Consider the following 21,278-nt stretch of genomic DNA (forward strand, 5'->3'; position numbering starts at 1 on the left):
CTGCCATCCAGGACCTATATACTAGGCTTTGTCAGAGGAAGGCCCGAAAAATTGTCAGACTCCATTCACCCAACTCATATATTGTTTGTCACGTTCTGACCTTAGTTCTTTTGTTATGTCTTTGTTTTAGTATGGTCAGGGTGTGAGTTGGGTGGGTTGTCTATGCTAGTTTTTCTATGATTTGCTATGTCTTTGATTGTCCTGGTATGGTTCTCAATCAGAGGCAGCTGTCAATCGTTGTCCCTGATTGAGAACCATATTTAGGGAGCCTGTTTTCTATTGTGTTTCGTGGGTGATTATTTTCTGTTGTCTGTCTGCACCAGCCAGAATGGTTTTCAGGTGTATATCTTTGTTATTTTGGTTATTTCCGTGTTAATTCTAATAAATATGGACACACCTCACCTTCTTCCACCAACGACGACCGTTACATTGTTCTCTCTGCTACTGCAATGCAAGCGGTCCCGGAGTGCCAAGTCCAGGTCCAAAAGGCTCCTGAACAGCCTCTTTGCTGTATATAGCTTCATTACTGTTATTTTATTGCTACTTTTTATTAACTCTATTTCTTGAACTACATTTTTGGTTAAGGGCTTGTAATAAGCATTTCACGGTAAGGTCTACACCTGTTGTATTTGGCGCATGTGACGTGACATTCTGGTAAGAGCAAGTTTGCGCTGTTCTGTGAAGGGAGTAGTACACAGCATTGTACGAGATCTTCAGTTTCTTGCCAATTTCTCGTATGGAATAGCCTTAATTTCTCATAAGACTAGACTGATGAGTTTCAGAAGAAAAGTTATTTGATTCTGGCCTTTTGAGCCTTAAATCGAACCCACAAATGCTGATGCTCAACTAGTCTAAGGAAGGCCAGTAATATTGCTTATTTAAATCAGGACAACAGTTTTCAGCTGTGCTAACAATTGCTAAAAGGTTTTCTAATGATCAATTAGCCTTTTAAAATGACAAACCTGGATTAGCTAACACAACATGCCATTGGAACACAGGAGTGATGGTTGCTGATAATGGGCCTCTGTACGCCTATGTAGATATTTCATAAAAAATCTGCCGTTTCAGCTACAATAGTCATTTACAACATTAACAATGTCGACACTGTATTTCTGATCAATTTGATGTTATTTTAATGGACAAAAAAATGTGCTTTTGTTTCAAAGAAACAAGGACATTTCTGAGTGACCCCAAACCTTTGAATGGTAGTGTAGCCTCGTTTTTTCTGTCAAACAGGTAGGCCTACCTCATTTCTGAAATAGGCTCCAACACAAAACTATTTTGTTGTTAGTCTTATTAAAATGAAGACAGTTTAAATGAATTATGCCTCCTCGAATTTGCCTACTTTCAGCACCATGAGCTGTCCATTTCCAATTGATTGTGCAGCAGCTTCAAATTTCGCGCCACAATGTAAGTTTCTCAAATCTGGCTTATTGTGAGGTCAATAACTCTGATAAATACATCATGGGCAAGAAACATATTGTTTTTATTCAAATCTAGTATAGTAGTAGCAAGCTATCAAAATTGACCTCCTGCTCTCCTTCTCAAACTGAACAGAACATAGGCTAGTCCGGGGGGAAGAAATCGTTTTGGGAGGAATAGGCCTAATCAAAAATTATTTGACTCTCCTCCTGAACTGCCACTGTATGCCTACACAGCACATCAATTGTTTAGCAGCACAATAAAAAAGTTTTGATCAGCAAGAGCAGAGCAGGCCAGGGCTCAGGGTTGGAATATCCATTGCCGAGTGGAATGCAGTATAGTTTTATCTATACCATCCCAACTGCGCAAAATATTCTGTGCTTCTCTGAGCATGCACTTCATAGCCTATAGGCTCTGCAGAGAATCAGAGATGAGGGGTGGCATCAAGCACACATCAATATATAGCCTAATAAGCAACTAATTCTATTGACATATCATAAATTACATGACCCTTCCGTGGGCTAGATAAAGAAAAATACTAAACCCTCCCCTTGACTGGAATTGATAAAGCATGACCCTGGCCCATTTTCCTCCAGGTACCCATTCTGTAAATTTCGATCCATCCCTAATTGCTGTTAATATGATTACTACTATCATTATTATTGCTTTATTACAGTCAGTCTTTGTTATTTTGTCAGCTCAGACCAGAGGTACACAACAGATCCATCGAGTAGAGCTCATATTCTTGCTTCTAAGTATTGTTTGCTTGTTTTTTCATTTGGACACTTGAAAACGAGATGGTGCATCTCAAGAGATTTCATCCTGCAAAATGTCATATAAATAAATAACACCAACCTGGTCACAATCACCCGGCTTCCTCTATGGTAAATGAACAGACCAGAACAGAACCCACGAATCAGCATAGGAGCCTACTTAGGAAGGCAGGTGATAGTGGAGAGAGCGATTAAGGCTGGCTGCCTGACTGTGGCTGGATGGTCGCCCCCCCCGGCTGGGACCCTAATGACTCTGGGAGCAGCAAGCGGAGGCAGAGAGAGCTAAGATGAGGGAGAGTTATGTGATTCAGGGCATCAACAAGAGTCTTCCACTAGAACAAAGTCTCCCTCCAAAGACTATGTTGGTGAGAGTCATCAATTGTCCTAAAAGGACGAGGTAAGCAAAGTGAGGGTTAGAGGGTTAGAAAGCAAAGGCACTTCTGTTGAATTATCGCTGTTGTTGGAGGAGCAGGGTGTTTTCAAGTGGTGATTTTTCACGCACGTTAACTAAATGCATGAACAAAGTTGTGTGGGTCTATTCTTCTACCTGGGTGTTTCTATACACTGTTGTGCCAACATAGCCATCAATAGCATTTTGCAGTTACAATATATTTTCTCCTTGAATAGTCGTTTTTGTATACATGGGCGTACTGTTACTGGTGGTTAACATACTAACTGTACATGTGTCAACCATGTATTTCTGTGTTTATCTTATTGTAAAATATAACTTTGCCTTTTCTTATATTTAATTCCTCAAACTTCAGAATTAAGGATCCATGGTGTGTGTGTGGGTGGTCTCTTGGAAAAGGGGTTCTTCCCTGGCTGGAACTCAATGCTGATTGGATCACTGTCTGGCTGCCTTTACCCCCTTTATTATTTATTTATCTTAATTGTTTTGCACCGACTCTATCCCCACTCTCTACCCACACATACTACAATGACACTCCAACACACACACTGTCATGGCAGATCTTGACGGATCGTGACTTCCGGGTTGGAGCGAGCGGTCGCATCTGCACTCGGTCCGCAGGTAGTATTACATTTCATTACATTTCATTATAGTACAACGGTTTGATTTGTCTAATCTTATCAATTTCTTCTTAGCTAGCTACACAGCCGTCTTTGTATCATAGATAATTGCGTAATTATCGTATTTCGTCGTCCTAACGCAGTCTACACTGCCCTGCAGCTAGCCAGCTAGCTAACGTCCACCGTTAGCTAGTCCACCGTCTACCGATTAGCAGCACAACTATTACACTCAACTGAACGACTTGATTAGTGTAGTGTTAGCTAGCTACATAGTTGTCTTTGCTGTCTTCGTACCCAAGATAATTGTGTAGTTTAGAGTGTGTAGTTTTATGTCGTCCTTAACATAGGAGACTCTGCTAGCTAGCCAACAGCTAGCCAACGTCTACCGAACAGAACTTCTGCACTCAACAATCCGGTCGCATTTCGTCGCTCCACAGGTAGTATCACATTTTTCATTTCATTTCATTACAGTACAACGGCTTGATTTGTTTGATCGTAGCTAGCTACATAGCTAGCTACACAGCCGTCTTTGTATCAAAGATAATTGTGTAGTCTAGAGCGATTTCCTAGGTTAGTTAGCCAGCTATTGTCGTTCTTTAACGCAACGTAACGTAATCAACACTGCTAGCTAGCCAGCTAGCCCAGCAGCACAGTAGAAACTATTACACTCAACGGAACGACTTGATTAGTGTAGTGTCAACAACGCAGCCAATGCCAACTAGCCTACTTAGTCAACAACGCAGCCTCTGCCAGCTAGCCTACTTCAGCAGTACTGTATCATTTTAATCATTTTAGTCAATAAGATTCTTGCTACGTAAGCTTAACTCTCTGAACACTCGTGACGTGTAGTCCACTTGTCATTCCAATCTCCTTTGCATTAGCGTAGCCTCTTGTGTAGCCTGTCAACTATGTGTCTGTCTATCCCTGTTCTCTCCTCTCTGCACAGACCATACAAACGCTCCACACCGCATGGCCGCGCCACCCTAATCTGGTGGTCCCAGCGCGCACGACCCACGTGGAGTTCCAGGTCTCCGGTAGCCTCTGGAACTGCCGATCTGCGGCCAACAAGGCAGAGTTCATCTCCGCCTATGTCTCCCTCCAGTCCCTCGACTTCTTGGCACTGACGGAAACATGGATCACCAGACAACACTGCTACTCCTACTGCTCTCTCTTCGTCTGCCCACGTGTTCTCGCACACCCCGAGAGCTTCTGGTCAGCGGGGTGGTGGCACCGGGATCCTCATCTCTCCCAAGTGGTCATTCTCTTTCTCCCTTACCCATCTGTCTATCGCCTCCTTTGAATTCCATGCTGTCACAGTTACCAGCCCTTTCAAGCTTAACATCCTTATCATTTATCGCCCTCCAGGTTCCTCGAGAGTTCATCAATGAGCTTGATGCCTTGATAAGCTCCTTTCCTGAGGACGGCTCACCTCACAGTTCTGGGCGACTTTAACCTCCCCACGCCTACCTTTGACTCATTCCTCTCTGCCTCCTTCTTTCCACTCCTCTCCTCTTTGACCTCACCCTCTCACCTTCCCCCTACTCACAAGGCAGGAAATACGCTCGACCTCATCTTTACTAGATGCTGTTCTTCCACTAACCTCATTGCAACTCCCTCCAAGTCTCCGACCACTACCTTGTATCCTTTTCCCTCTCGCTCTCATCCAACACTTCCCACACTGCCCCTACTGGATGGTATCGCGCCGTCCCAACCTTCGCTCTCTCTCCCCGCTACTCTCTCCTCTTCCATCCTATCATCTCTTCCTCTGCTCAAACCTTCTCCAACCTATCTCCTGATTCTGCCTCCTCAACCCTCCTCTCCTCCCTTTCTGCATCCTTTGACTCTCTATGTCCCCTATCCTCCAGGCCGGCTCGGTCCTCCCTCCCGCTCCGTGGCTCGACGACTCATTGCGAGCTCACAGAACAGGGCTCCGGGCAGCCGAGCGGAAATGGAGGAAAACTCGCCTCCCTGCGGACCTGACATCCTTTCACTCCCTCCTCTCTACATTTTCCTCCTTCTCTCTGCTGCTAAAGCCACTTTCTACCACTCTAAATTCCAAGCATCTGCCTCTAACCCTAGGAAGCTCTTTGCAACCTTCTCCTCCCTCCTGAATCCTCCTCCCCCTCCTCCCTCCTCCTCTCTGCAGATGACTTCGTCAACCATTTTGAAAAGAAGGTCGACGACATCCGATCCTCGTTTGCTAAGTCAAACGACACCGCTGGTTCTGCTCACACTGCCCTACCCTGTGCTCTGACCTTTTCCCCTCTCTCTCCAGATGAAATCTCGCGTCTTGTGACGGCCGGCCGCCCAACAACCTGCCCGCTTGACCCTATCCCCTCCTCTCTTCTCCAGACCATTTCCGGAGACCTCTCCTTACCTCACCTCGCTCATCAACTCATCCCTGACCGCTGGCTACGTCCCTTCCGTCTTCAAGAGAGCGAGAGTTGCACCCCTTCTGAAAAAACCTACACTCGATCCCTCCGATGTCAACAACTACAGACCAGTATCCCTTCTTTCTTTTCTCTCCAAAACTCTTGAACGTGCCGTCCTTGGCCAGCTCTCCCGCTATCTCTCTCAGAATGACCTTCTTGATCCAAATCAGTCAGGTTTCAAGACTAGTCATTCAACTGAGACTGCTCTTCTCTGTATCACGGAGGCGCTCCGCACTGCTAAAGCTAACTCTCTCTCCTCTGCTCTCATCCTTCTAGACCTATCGGCTGCCTTCGATACTGTGAACCATCAGATCCTCCTCTCCACCCTCTCCGAGTTGGGCATCTCCGGCGCGGCCCACGCTTGGATTGCGTCCTACCTGACAGGTCGCTCCTACCAGGTGGCGTGGCGAGAATCCGTCTCCACACCACGTGCTCACCACTGGTGTCCCCAGGGCTCTGTTCTAGGCCCTCTCCTATTCTCGCTATACACCAAGTCACTTGGCTCTGTCATAACCTCACATGGTCTCTCCTATCATTGCTATGCAGACGACACACAATTAATCTTCTCCTTTCCCCTTCTGATGACCAGGTGGCGAATCGCATCTCTGCATGTCTGGCAGACATATCCAGTGTGGATGACGGATCACCACCTCAAGCTGAACCTCGGCAAGACGGAGCTGCTCTTCCTCCCGGGAAGGACTGCCCTCCATGATCTCGCCATCACGGTTGACAACTCCATTGTGTCCTCCTCCCAGAGCGCTAAGAACCTTGGCGTGATCCTGGACAACACCCTGTCGTTCTCAACTAACATCAAGGCGGTGGCCCGTTCCTGTAGGTTCATGCTCTACAACATCCGCAGAGTACGACCCTGCCTCACACAGGAAGCGGCGCAGGTCCTAATCCAGGCACTTGTCATCTCCCGTCTGGATTACTGCAACTCGCTGTTGGCTGGGCTCCCTGCCTGTGCCATTAAACCCCTACAACTCATCCAGAACGCCGCAGCCCGTCTGGTGTTCAACCTTCCCAAGTTCTCTCTCACGTCACCCCGCTCCTCCGCTCCCTCCACTGGCTTCCAGTTGAAGCTCGCATCCGCTACAAGACCATGGTGCTTGCCTACGGAGCTGTGAGGGGAACGGCACCTCAGTACCTCCAGGCTCTGATCAGGCCCTACACCCAAACAAGGGCACTGCGTTCATCCACCTCTGGCCTGCTCGCCTCCCTACCACTGAGGAAGTACAGTTCCCGCTCAGCCCAGTCAAAACTGTTCGCTGCTCTGGCCCCCAATGGTGGAACAAACTCCTCACGACGCCAGGACAGCGGAGTCAATCACCACCTTCCGGAGACACCTGAAACCCCACCTCTTTAAGGAATACCTAGGATAGGATAAAGTAATCCCTCTCACCCCCTCCCCTGAAAAGATTTAGATGCACTACTGTTCCACTGGAGGTCATAAGGTGAATGCACTAAATTGCGACCTGGCCAAGATAAAGCAAAGCAGTTCGACACATACAACGACACAGAGTTACACATGGAGTAAAACAAACATACAGTCAATAATACAGTAAAAAAAAACAAGTCTATATACAATGTGAGCAAATTAGGTGAGAAGGAGGTAAAGGCAAAAAAGGCCATGGTGGCAAAGTAAATACAATATAGCAAGTAAAACACTGGAATGGTAGTATTGCAATGGAAGAATGTGCAAAGTAGAAATAAAAATAATGGGGTGCAAAGGAGCAAAATAAATAAATAAATTAAATACAGTTGGGAAAGAGGTAGTTGTTTGGGCTAAATTATAGGTGGGCTATGTACAGGTGCAGTAATCTGTAAGATGCTCTGACAGTTGGTGCTTAAAGCTAGTGAGGGAGATAAGTGTTTCCAATTTAAGAGATTTTTGTAGTTCGTTCCAGTCATTGGCAGCAGAGAACTGGAAGGAGAGGCGGCCAAAGAAAGAATTGGTTTTGGGGGTGACTAGAGAGATATACCTGCTGGAGCGTGTGCTACAGGTGGGAGATGCTATGGTGACCAGCGAGCTGAGATCACTGTCTGGCTAACACCTGCCTCTGATTGAGAACCATATCAGGCCAAACACAGAAACAGACAAACTAGACATACAACATAGAATGCCCACTCAGATCACACCCTGACCAAACAAAACATTTCAACATACAAAGCAAACTATGGTCAGGGTGTGACACACACACACACATTACATACGCTCACACACACAAAACACACACACACAGTTCACATACGCTGCTGCTACTCTGTTTATTATATATCCTGATTGCCTAGTCACTTTAACCCTTACCCACAGTGCCGTGAAAAAGTATTTGCCAACTTTCCAATATTCTCTACTTTTGCGTGTTTTTGATACTGAACGTGATCAGATCTTCAACCAAAACCTAATATCAGATAAAGGGAACCTGAGTGAACAAATAACACAATTACATACTTAATTAATTTCAAACAAAGTTATGCAACACCCATTGCCCCTGTGTGGAAATAAGTAATAAGTAATTGCCCCCTTACACTCAAACTGGTTGTGCCACCTTTAGCTGCAATGACTCCAACCAAACACTTAGACGATATGAGTCCAATTATGCCTGGTGAAAACCAAACACTGCATTCTATGTAAAAACCTTATACCAACGGTCAAGCATAGTGGTGGTAGTGTCATGGTTTGGGGATGCTTTGCTGCCTCAGGACCTGGACGACTTGCCTAATAGAAGGAACCATGAATTCTGCTCTGAATCAGAGAATTCTGTGAGCTAAGCACAGCTGGGTCAGCAAGCAAGACAATGATCCAAAACACACAATCAGGTCTATATGAAAAGCACCAATTTGAAGTTTTGGAATGGCCTAGTCAAAGTCCAGACCTATTCCCAATTGAGATGTTGTGGCAGGACTTGAAACGAGCCGTTCACGCTTGAAAACGCACAAATGTCGCTGAGTAAAGCAGTTCGGCATGCAAGAGAGGGCCAAAATTCCTCCACAGCGATGAGAGAAGCTGAGCAACAACTACAGGAACCATTTGGATGTAGTCATTGCAGCTATAGGTGGCACAACCAGGGGGCAATTACTTTATCACACAGGGGAATTGAATTGGGTGTTGCATAACTTTGTTCATTAAATAAATAAAAATAAGTATGTTTGTTAGGTTGTTATTTGTAAACTCAGGTTGCCTTTACCTAATATTAGGTTTTGGTTGAAGATCTGATAACATTCAGTATCAAAATGATAGCAAAATATAAGTGCTTAAGGTTTTGCTTAGTTTTAATTGTTACATTTGTTACTAATCAAACAGATCACTTGTGTTTTGGACAGTTCACCTTAACTTATTTCACTTGTCCTTTCCGTTGTCCTCTGGCCCTATGGTACTGGAAATCATCCTGTGTGCAGCATCTGGACAGACACACACAACAAGCACAACATAGTTGCCTTTAAACATATTCAATATTCTGTTTTTTAAAAAGCTATTATAAATAGAGCACATAGTCAAGTTAAATCTTTGTTCAATCCAAATCAATGTAAGATCAAACAAATAATGGAAAGGGTTGGTTTTTGTACTTGCCATTGCACATTTATACATCCCACTTAACATACATTGTACTTAATTGTTTCACTTGTACATTTTTTGTTCTCTTTTATTTGCACTTCTGGTCAGATGCAAAGTGCATTTCTATGTACTGTACTTGTACTTGTTCAATGACAAAGTTGAATCTAATCTAATCTTTTGTACCTTGTAAATTCTGTCTTCTGTTCTTACCACTTTTCCAGTGATTGTAGACTCTGTCCAGGTTTATTCCCCCCTCTTCTTATGGTAGACTTTATTCTGATGAGCTGATCCAAGTGCATCACCTGAAGGCATTTCCTCGATTTTAGTTTTGATCAGGTTCATCTGGCCGGCGATTAACGCTTGGAAAGTACCACAAATGTCAACAAGTTTAGCCACGTCTTCCAACTCCTTACACTTCAGTGTCATCTTTACCATATCGGAAAATGTATTCAACACTCCCATTTTCATTTTCTTCTTTTACAATAAACTTGTAATCTGAGTGTTGCTTGCTGATGCTTTCTGGCTCTGACCTCAGTAGCGCTATGTATTTCTGGGTCAGGTGTGGTGACACCACGCCTTTTTCCAGGCATCATCAGTGCCTACATCTTCCCTATGAGCGACGCTGTGATGATCAGTCAGATTGGGTATTTGCGTTTCAATATTGTAGCCACTCCATTGTGCTTGCCTAACATGACAGACACACCATCAGATGTGAGATCGCCATCTTCTGCAGACCCTGATTGTGTTCTGTGTAGATCCACGATATACTGAGCAGTGCAAACACATTCTGCTCCCTATACTTTTTATTGAGATGTCAGTGTTTTCATCTACAATCAAAGTGTGAAAACTGGCATTGTGGATGTTATTCATTAGTTCTATTTGGACAACTGCGTTTATGGACTCAACAAATTCAAATGCATAATTCTTCCTTCTCAGGGAGGGTGACATATTTAGCCAAGTGATCATGAATGTCCTGAACAGACAGCATGGACGCATGTGTTCATTGTTATTGGAAGAATCACGTTATCAATGAGTATTTTTGCTTGCTGAGCATCAGATTTTTCCTTTGGTTATTTTTTTTTTTGCTCCCTTCGCTTCTGTCCTGAAAGAAAGCAGAAATGCTTCCATGCTTCCGTTGCTGCAAGTCCTTAACAGGATCCAAGTGTATTTTCTAAAGATAGACAACATTTTTATCCTAGACAGGGTGGATTTTTTGTCTGTCTAACTTTCTTTATTGCGACAAATGATAATGGAAACAATGTTTTTAGAATAAATGATTGCCGAATCATTTTGAAGGTATGCCGGTGATGTCGCCGCGTAGCTTAAATATAAAGCTCCACTCCACAATTAACTCAAAATGCCTATGTCTTGCTAAATGCATTTTATGCCAGAATTGCTTCTCCTTGCTTTTCTGGTTGCCTGGAAAGTTTCACCATCCGATTATTTCAACTCTACAGGAGTGCAGGTTTCACCAAGACTTCGACCGTGGCGACACATTGGCACATGAGAATTATTAGAACATGTCAAATATTAGTCAATTATTGCAATCTATCCATGCTGGCTTTCGCGGGCTACCTGAGACGTGAAACAGATAGGTGGAAGGGCAAACAGGCTGTTGCCAATTTATTAATGCGCAATTTGCCTAAATGGATCATGGAAACTCTTCAACAACTACATTTTTATTTGACACTATAGGTCTTTGCAATACTGTAGGCGTTGTATCATTACGTCCAGTTGTTTTCATCGACACGAGATAGTTAAATGGAAACGCAGGCAATCGTTGCATCTGTTTTCTATGCAAACTTTTCAAAATCTTTTATAAACAATACAAAACCTACACATACAAACGACAACATCATACAAACATCCACTAGCACAATCCACCATCTCCAGCGCCCGTGATGATGTCAAGCAAAGAGGCGCTGAGTTTGAAGGTAGGCCTTGAAATACATCCACAGGTACAACCTCCAATTGACTCAAATGATGTCAATTAGCCTATCAGAAGCTTCTAAAGCCATGACATAATTTTCTGGAATTATCCAAGCTATTTTAAAGGCACAGTAAACTTAGTATATGTAAACTTCTGACCCACTGGAATTGTGATACAGTGAAATAATCTGTCTAGACAATTGTTGGAAAAAATGTCTTGTGTCATGCACAAAGTAGATGTCGTAACCGACTTGCCAATACTACAGTTTGTTAACAAGAAATTTGTGGAGTGGTTGAAAAATGAGTTTTAATGACTCATGACTTAAGTGTATGTAAACTTCCGACGTCAACTCTAGCATTCCCAGAAAGCATGGATTATTGAGTCATTATTAGTTTTACACTTCAGACATGACTGCCAATGTGCTGTGGAATTTGTGAATTTTGTCTCTTTTATAATACATTCTCTATATTAGCATATGCTGGATTAAGCGTATATTATAATTTTTGTTAGATATGCTCCACCTTTCAGTCTTGGTTCCAATAGTTTCTATATTTTTTTCTAAGAGATTGTCAGTTGGATATGCTCTCTGCAAGGTTTTGTATATCTGCAAATATTCTAAATGTCGACAAAAAGAAACACTTCTCCACACTGTGGGAACATAGTACCGAGAACAGAGACCTATCCCAATCACATTAACTGCTAGTGGAGATCCATTACAAAGCTATAGGGCTAGAATGAACTATTTGCACAATCCAAAAAACAAGGGAAAAGAAAAAACTATGAAAATCCATTATCAACCACACTATAAAAAATCTTTGCAGTGGAGTGTGATGTAGAACTTAAATGGTAGATTGGTTTCCAAGGCAACCAGCATTATTTATTTATTTGATAGGAGCTGGCTGGCTGGCTGGCTAGAACCACTCAATCACATACAGGAATTAAACTTACCTGAGGCTTTCGGCTGTTTAAAAATAGAACACCATCGAATTAGAAGCCGTATGCAGAACCTGTCGCATGGGCGGGAGGCGCTCAGGAAAGAAAAACCGACGTAGCTTCAGTCAGAACACTTTATCAGATGTTAACGTCAATAGACTAGAGTCTCAGCTAGAGAAACATGGTGATGAATCAAGTTTGTAAAAAAAATTATGCTTGCTTTTCGTCAAGCAGCTCTGCTACTTTTAAGACTAAAAGGTGAAAGCCAGAAAGTATTATATATATATACACATTTAACAAAATTCTCTAAAAACAGGATACTTCATTTGGTTTAAACTTCGAAACAGACAGCAAAAGTCTGAGTTATGACAGTATTTTGAGAGGTGCCGTACTGTAAGAAAAACTAGAAAGGTAATGTAGAACTGACACTCTTACCTTGTAGCACAAAGATAACAGGGATTTGTTTGCCACTGACTGTTACCATATGAGCAGGAAGGGTCTGGTAGACTATTTCTCAGTGGAGGAGAGATGAGCTCACAAACATTATCTCTGGCCAAAATTCCACAACAGTCCTCACTCCACACATTTAAAACCCTTACAAACGGTACCCTATTCTCTTTCTACATTTATAACTTCTTCCCAAACTGAAAATAAGCTTCACTTGAAAGCGTTAAAACAAGATGATGTAACCTGGGGAGTATGGTTGCTATTCCCTCTTGGCCCTAGTCAAAAGTAGGGCACTATATAAGGACTAGGGTGCCATTTAGGACACAGTCTATGTGTCCTCCTTGGACTCTTAATGCAGCCCTCTGAGGATATCTAACATGAGACAGGGACATGGGCACAGGATTCCGATTAGAACCAGACACATTTACAGTTCTTATGCTAATATTGCTCATCCTATAACCGGCTGTGACATACAGTACACAGTAGAACTGCAGTGGACTTCCCAAGTGATGAATCCCCCACTGCCATGACACAAAGTCATCACCAAAATGTAGTTAAGGGTCAAGAAACTCAAACTGGTAGATATTCTCTGTGACAATGCCCACAGACCCCACTAGACTAGGTAAACTCTATTCCAAGGTGAAAAGAGCACTGATCTGGCAGCACATTCTTTAACACTGTATCCAGCTACAGCTACAGCAGTGTGAACAACACAGCTGTCTCCATCACTCACTATAGAATATTATTCTGTGATTGAAGCTGTACAGTACATACACTCGTCATACATATAGATACATACATGTATGGCTTCCCTGAAACATGCAGTTGGTCTGTTAAGAATGTGTAGCTTTCCCAGTCTAATTTCACGTTGAACATTACCATTCTTGACTTATTCATGAGACTGTACGATTTACACATGGTAATAGTTTTGCATAATAACTGCGATTCCAAGAAATTCAAAAGGCCATTGTTCTATGAAAAAGCTAATAGAAACATGGTTGACTGCACTGGAGCTCACAAAAGCGAGTTAGTAACACAAAAGCACAAGAATAAGTTTTTTTTTTTTCATTTTGACTGCACTCCCTGATACTGTATATCAAACGGTGGCCCAGGTGACACTTTACCCTACTATCCTACTGCTCCCCTCTTCCTGACTTGGTGTCTCAGCCAAAGTGGTCAGAGCAGAGGATAGGCTACAGTACCCCCGGATCCCATGGCTCAGCCACTGGCTTTGATTCCCATCCCACCCAACAGGCCCGGGCTTTGTAGTGGGATCTGTCAGAAAGACAATGAGAACATGAGTTACTCCTCCACTCTGCTTGGCTGGAGCTTCCCTTTGTGGGAAAGGGCCAGTACCGCCAACCTATTTCAGCTGGCCAATACCACAAATGGAATAGGATTTTCATGTCTCTCTTTCTCTCTCAGATATTTGCAGGCCTGTGTGTATGCATGTGTATTTCTAAGAGAGAAATAATGCACACAATTGAGTGGTATGTGCGTGTGTGAGTTATGCATGGGTAAAATACACACTTAGGAATGTAATGGGTTATTTAAATGCTCTGCCAAAAAAGTATGTGGCTTAGGAATCCACTAAACAGATAGCTGCAGTACTTTTTGACTTTTTCACATTTTGTTACGTTACATAATTTTTTTCTCCTCAATCTACACATAACACACCATAATTGCAAAGCAAAAACAGGATTTTTGAAATCTTTGCAAATGTATGTAAAATAAAAAACATAAATACCTTATTTACATACATATTCAGATCATTTGCGATGAGACTCAATTGAGCTCAGGTGCATCCTGTTTCCATTGATCAACCTTGAGCTGTTTCTACAACTTGATTCGAGTCCACCTGTGGTAAATTCAATTGATTGGACATGATTTGGAAAGGCACACACCTGTCTATATAAGGTACCACAATTGACAGTGCATGGAATTGTCCGTAAAGGTTATTGTCCGTAGAGCGCCAAGACAGTATTGTGTCGAGGCGCAGATCTGAGCAAGGATACCAAAACATTTCTGCAGCATTGAAGGTCCCCAAGAACACAGTGGCCTCCATCATTCTTAAATGGAAGAAGTTTGGAACCACCAAGACTCTTCCTAGAGCTGGCCGCCTGGCCAAACTGAGCAATCGGGGGAGAAGGGCCTTGGTCAGGGAGGTGACCAAGAACCAGATGGTCACTCTGACAGAGCTCCAGAGTTCCTCTGTGGAGATGGGAGAACCTTCCAAAAGGACAACCATCTCTGCAGCACTCCACCAATCAGGCCTTTATGGTAGAGTGGCCAGACGGAAGGCACTCCTCAGTAAAAGGCACATGACAGCCCACTTGGAGTTAAAAGACTAAAAGACGTTCAGACCATGAGAAACAAGATTCTCTGGTCTGATGAAACCAAGATTGAACTCTTTGGCCTGAATGCCAAGCGCCACGTCTGGAGGAAACCTGGCACCATCCCTACGGTGAAGCATGGTGGTGGCAGCATCATGCTGTGGGGATCTTTTTCAGTGGCAGGGACTGTGAGACTTGTCAGGATCGAGGGAAAGAGGAATGGAGCAAAGTACATAGAGATACTTGATGAAAACCTGCTCCAGAGCGCTCAGGACCTCAGACTGGGGTAAAGGTTCACCTTCCATCAGGACAGCAACACACAATACCTAAACACACAATACAATGTAGGAGTGGCTTCTGGACAAGTCTCAAAAAAACAACAAAAAAACATTTATTTAACCAGGTATGCCAGTTGAGAACAAGTTCTCATTTACAACTGCGACCTGGCCAAGATAAAGCAAAGAGTACGACAAAAACAACAGAGTTACACATGGGATAAACAAACGTACAGTCAAGAACACAATAGAAAAATCTGTATACAGTGTGTGCAAATGAAGTAAGGAGGTAAAGCAATAAAAAGGCCAATAGTGTGCTTAGGCTTGGCCAATAGTGGGCCAAGGCTTAAAAATCCATCTTTAACCTGGCTTCTCCCCTTCATCCACACTAATTTGAAGTGGATTTAACAAGTGACATCAATAAGGGATAAAAGATTTATCCTCGATTCACCTGGCCAGTCTTTCATTGAAAGAACAGGTGTTCTTAATGTTTTGTACACTCACTGTATGTAGGCCTAATAAACTGAATTATTAGCAGTGTACTTAATTGTCTGCAAGGCTGAAGAAATATGCAGCTTCTCATTAAATGTAGGCTATTCTTAATCTTCATGTTCAATGTGTTGGTTGCATTTCCCTTCGCAACACACTAAAATGTCATTCCACATTTCAAAGGAAAAATATCTCACCTGGGATTCGAATTTGCCGCACCTGCAACAATTACCAGGAACCAGGCTCGCAACACACAATTCGTCCAGTTTAAATGTCACACTTTTAGTAACTTTGATTAGCAGATGGTGCAGTTTGACTACTGTTAAGGACGCACTCATGGAAAAGTATTTGAGGACGCCCACTACGTCAACATTTGTAATTGGCGGATGCAGAATTTGTTAGCGGACATAATCACTGACACCTGGTCAGGTTAGCATAGGGCTAAATGTGGCAGGTTATGTAATGGGAACAGCAAACATTTTATCACATGCAATTACATTTTAATTGTCTGATTTGCATTTTAAACTTTTGAAATACTCGCAGTATGGACCCGATATGTGCAATTCACTGAAATGTTTACTCCTAAATAACATTATTTCTGGGGAACGTTTTAATACTCACAGGCAACATAAAACCATAATACCTTTCAATACCTTTTAACGATTTAATAGTGCTTCAGAATAGTACGACATGTAAATGCCCTACACGGGGGGGGGGGCTATACATTATAAAATTAGCCTCAAGCTTGTTATCACTACATCCACACTCTCTGCTGACATATTGGTGCTGAAGCACTTTCCAGCTACAAGTGGAACTGATCTAAGTGCCTACACAGGCAAGGCAGAGCAGTTGGGTACACAGTAGTTGGGATGGATGATGATGGGTGGTACACATTGAGGAAATTCAACATAATGGTAGCTCTTTATTTTCCAATCCTGCTGTTTCCATGGCACTCTGTCTGCGGGGAACTACTCGAGCCTGTATAGTGCAAATCTATGTTTTTGTCCTTTTAACCAGGGAAGTCACATTGAGATTCACACATCCTTTTAAGGTGAGCCCTAATTCGAAGTGTGACCTGAGGACGGTAGGTAGGCACTAGGCAAGATATGGTATGGCTCAGCAGCACCAAGACATTTAGCCAGAAACTCATTTAGCCAGGTAAACATTTATTTCTAGCTTCAGCATTCTCGTATGACAGAACTGGGTAGAGTTGCTATTACACCCTGACTGGAATGAAAAATACATCCCTGTCTCTTGGAGTAGAGGGTGTTCTGTTGAATGGACAGCATATTTAATGATTATGCTGTAATGAACAAGAGGGGAGAGCAGGCAGGGAATAGGAAAAAGGCGTCGTTAGTGAGACAGGCAAAAACTATCATATAACGGAGGTGTAAATCACAGAGAATCCCAGTGCTCCCTAAAGCCATGTGTCGCAATACCTCACAGTGATGGGGTGCAAAGAACTGAACTAAATAGTGTGTGATAATGACATGCAGGTGTGTGAACAGGAGATTAGAATTCAGGTGATTGGGATCTGGAGAGTGAGCTGCGTTCAGGGGATCTAGGTGTTTGAGAGTGTGAGCTGGAAAGTGGACTGGAAAGTGAGCTGTGTTTGATGGTGTGAGTTGGAAGCAGACATTACATCTGTAAGCAATGACAGCAGCAATGCTGAAACAAAGCTGATAGGCACACATACCTGTCTGTCAAATACTGCAGTATACTGTCAATTCTTAAATAGATTCCTCAAATCACAGAATATACTATGCAACCCACCCATTGGGCTCATGGACAATTCATTAGTATTTAGTTGAGACGTTGATCAATAAGATTTCAACCTTTATTCACCCACTCAAAAAGACAGCAAGAAGTTTGCTGAATTCCCAATATGTTTTCACATGCTTTCAACCATCTAAAAGCACAACCAAATTCCAATGGAAAAATGTCAGATTTTTGGTTTAGTTGTCATCACTGCACTTTTAACCATTTAAAAACCAAGCGCAGTTCAGGGAGAATTCAGGGAGAATAGCATCAGCTGACATCGCACCAATTAGATCACTCTGTTAATATGGTCTCTTTATTCCACCAGGTTCTGCACACACTTCTGATGACTGCTGCACGCAAACTATGCACTGATGTTCTTGGTGACATGCTTTTGCTGTAACGTGTTACTCGCATGGATGTCTATTTTACACTGAACCAAAACACTTTACATGTTTTGGTTCAGTGTAAATAACTTGAAGATCCCATTTGAAATCAAGTTTTATTAGTCATGCATGCGGGATACGCATGGTATACACTAGGGGTATTCAACTCTTACTCTACAAGGTGCTAACCCTGCTAGTTCTCTTCTACCCGATAATTAGTTGCACACATCTGGTGTCCCAGGTCAAAATCAATCCATGATCAGAGGGGAACAATGAATGAAATGCAGTGGAACTGGTTTCAAGGTCCAGAGTTTATTTTGTAAGGGTATACAGCGTCCAACAATATGGGCCCTGGTCAAAAGTAGTGCACTAGGAACACTGGCATTTCGGACACAACCAAAATGAATGTGTGATGGATATACCAATGCCCTACCAGTCAGCATATATAGCTAGCAGCATATTTGGGTTGTTTTCCAAAATGCACAGCTGTGTCTCCTGTTCTTTAAAAAGTGATCTTCCAAGAACACCTGAGAGCATACCTTCTAGTGTGGGACAGAGTATGTGAGAGGAGCGGAGTGTGCACAATTTGACTGGAGGGTGGAGCAAGATTCCCAAAGTCTGGAGCTTCGACCTTCTCGCCCGCTCCAATTTCACTCCAGTTGTGCTCACTTAACAAGCTCTGAACAAATGCCCGCTCCAGTATGCATTTCTAGTCTACTTGTGTGCTGCTATAGCCCCTTGCTTAAGTTACTGTCATGGAGTTTGCTAAACATTTTCATAAAGAAACTGATAAAAAAAAACTAGCTGCTAAATCAAGGTGACTTACAAAGATGAAGACCAAGAACAAGAAATGGAGTGCGGTGATGTCGTGTCCACAACTAAAGAATCATGGTGGAATCTGAAAGACTCTGAAGATCACGAAAGCATGATGGTGTACTTACCTTGTACACATGCTAAAAAGGAACGAGGTGGCATTGTAGCAAAGTATTTATAAATGTGGAAGGACCACCAGAGGGCAGGCTGGGCTCATGGATAGTAGCCCAACAAGGCATGGGAGACAAGGTAACCAGAGGCAATTAAGCACAGCTGACGGTACTAATGACATACTCTCCTTCCCCTATAAGAGAGAGAATGGAACCAGCAGAGAGAGGGGGGAAAACTATCTCTGGAAGATGGCCACCGAGAGAGAGGAGCTATCCAGGGAGAACCACTAAGACGGTGACAATCCCGTGATTTTTGTTGTGGTTTAAAGATAATCATATTGTGTTCCTGTTTCATCTGGAGAAGATGTATGTTTTTCCATGGAAGATTTTCATTGATTATGTTGGAGTGTTTGTGTTGACCAAATGCCCTCAATAGAGAACTATGTTCAATCAAGAAAACCTACTCCTGACTCGTTTATTCCACCTTCCCGCTTTAGAGTGACGCCCAATTACTTGGTCCGCTCACATAAACTACAAATCAGATCTCTTAAGCATTCATTTTCATTCTATTATCTGCCCAATAGGCCTGGCATATTCTCATATTCAAGGACATTTGTTTTGATTGGGTTATTTTGCCTAAACCTTTAGGCCTACTAAAATTATTATTTTTTTTTAACAGAAAGGGTGTTTAGCATCCCCAGTGGATCTGCACGTGTGAAGAGGATATTCTCTGCTGCTGGCCAGCTCTCCAGGCAGTGCTTAATTTGAGCCGGAGCAGGATCTTGGTAGTGGTGCTCAGCTATTGAAGAGGTCCCTACCTAATCACGTCACGTAGCCTAAGGCTAGTCGTCTCCCTACTGAGTTTGAAACGTGGGAAAGCCAAATAAAAAATGGATAAGAAAAGGCAATCGAGTTTGACATTTTTTAAGTCCAAAAATACAGAGAAAGATGGTGAATTGAACACAGAACGAGCCAGAACTGTCAGTGCCGGAGGAGAGGGGCAAACTTTTCCTGATGGTGATGTAATCCTTCCAGTTCAGCATCACCAATGGCACATCCACTAGCTAGTAGGCCTACTAGCGAGTCAGACTCAGCAGTATAACATGCAAAAAGGTAGGGAGCTTGGGTCTATAAACTGGAGGGATTCAACTAGAAAAAGAGTGGGCGGAATGTACAGTAACATCCTCTGACGTAAAAATAAAGAGCTCTCAAAAAAAATTGTTTTTGAACATGCCTAAACCAAGGCGCATGTGGTGGCAGCGAGCCTTGTAGACCAGGCTAAAGAGGACACCCAGGTTACAGTTAACACTCAAAATAAAAAAAATACTGTACAGCCAGAGCCTTCTGAACAGTCTTAGGAGGCTAAACGTCACAGGTTCGCTCATAGCTTTGAGCAAGAAATTGACTGTCAGGAGTTAAATGGACTTGACATGAGGGGAGTCATTGTGGGAGGTTTTGAAAACAAATGTATTTTTTTTCTTTACAAACTTCTGTACTGTTAAGTTAATCTGAATATGTGCATCATATCGTCACATAGGCAGGAGGCCTATATATTCTCATGTGTGTTCTGCTTTAGCCTACATTGACCCATTTTATTTGAAGTTATATTCCAATATTTGATCTACTGCTACATTGTTTTTAATTATTTGAAATTCAGGTCCTGTAAAGCCCACAGCTGAGTATATGTGCATATGGCCGGTGTTCTGCAGTGACATCTACAAGATTTGCTGGACATTGTTTAGAAAATTAGGCTATAAGAAATCTGACTTGTGTAAGCCCGCAGCTATACTCAAGTGTGTGGGCATACTGCAGTGACATCTAAAATGCTTTGAATTAATCAGCACCTTGGAGAGGGCTGTCCATTTCACCACCATAGAGAGAAGGCTACTTGGCTGTTTACGCGGTCTGCTGCGCTGCTAAGTTGGGTTTGACACTTTTCTCAATGTGTTTCGGTTCCGCAGAGCCACCCCGATAAACACCCCCCACACCATGTTTTCCAGGACCCCCCGATTTACAAATGAACACAGTCTCCAGGCACTATCGCATGAGCCTGAAGCCAGACTGGCCAAACGTGTTTATAAAGATGTATTCAAAGGCACTAAGTCATTTTGTTTCATTTGTATTTCATTCTAAGTCACAGCCTATATGCGCAATATATAGACTGATTTAATACAACAAAATGTTTAAATGCCAGCTGTCGTGGTAATTTCCTGTATTACTAAACATTAAGAGAGCAAACCACATACAAGTCAGAGTTATATTTTAAAGTCCATCTTTAATTATATATGAGCTTCACCATAGCCCTGTGACTCTCAGATCAATTCAGTGTCTATAAATGAATTCTCTGAGAGTGCTTACAAAACAATTCTTAGTATCATTTATAGCCAAGACACACCCCTCTCAACTCACATGACGAATAACAGATCTTAGTGTAATGGTTTTCTGGGGAAAGAGAGGCGGACCAAAATGCAGCGTGGTTAGTTTTGTACATCTTTAATAAAGATGAGAGTACAACAATCTACAAAACAAGAAACGTGAAAAAACCAACAGTCCTATCTGGTGCCACAAAGACAGGAACAATCACCCACAAAA

This window comes from Oncorhynchus nerka, linkage group LG18 (genome assembly GCF_034236695.1).
Source record: "Oncorhynchus nerka isolate Pitt River linkage group LG18, Oner_Uvic_2.0, whole genome shotgun sequence".
Classification (NCBI taxonomy): Eukaryota; Metazoa; Chordata; class Actinopteri; order Salmoniformes; family Salmonidae; genus Oncorhynchus; species Oncorhynchus nerka.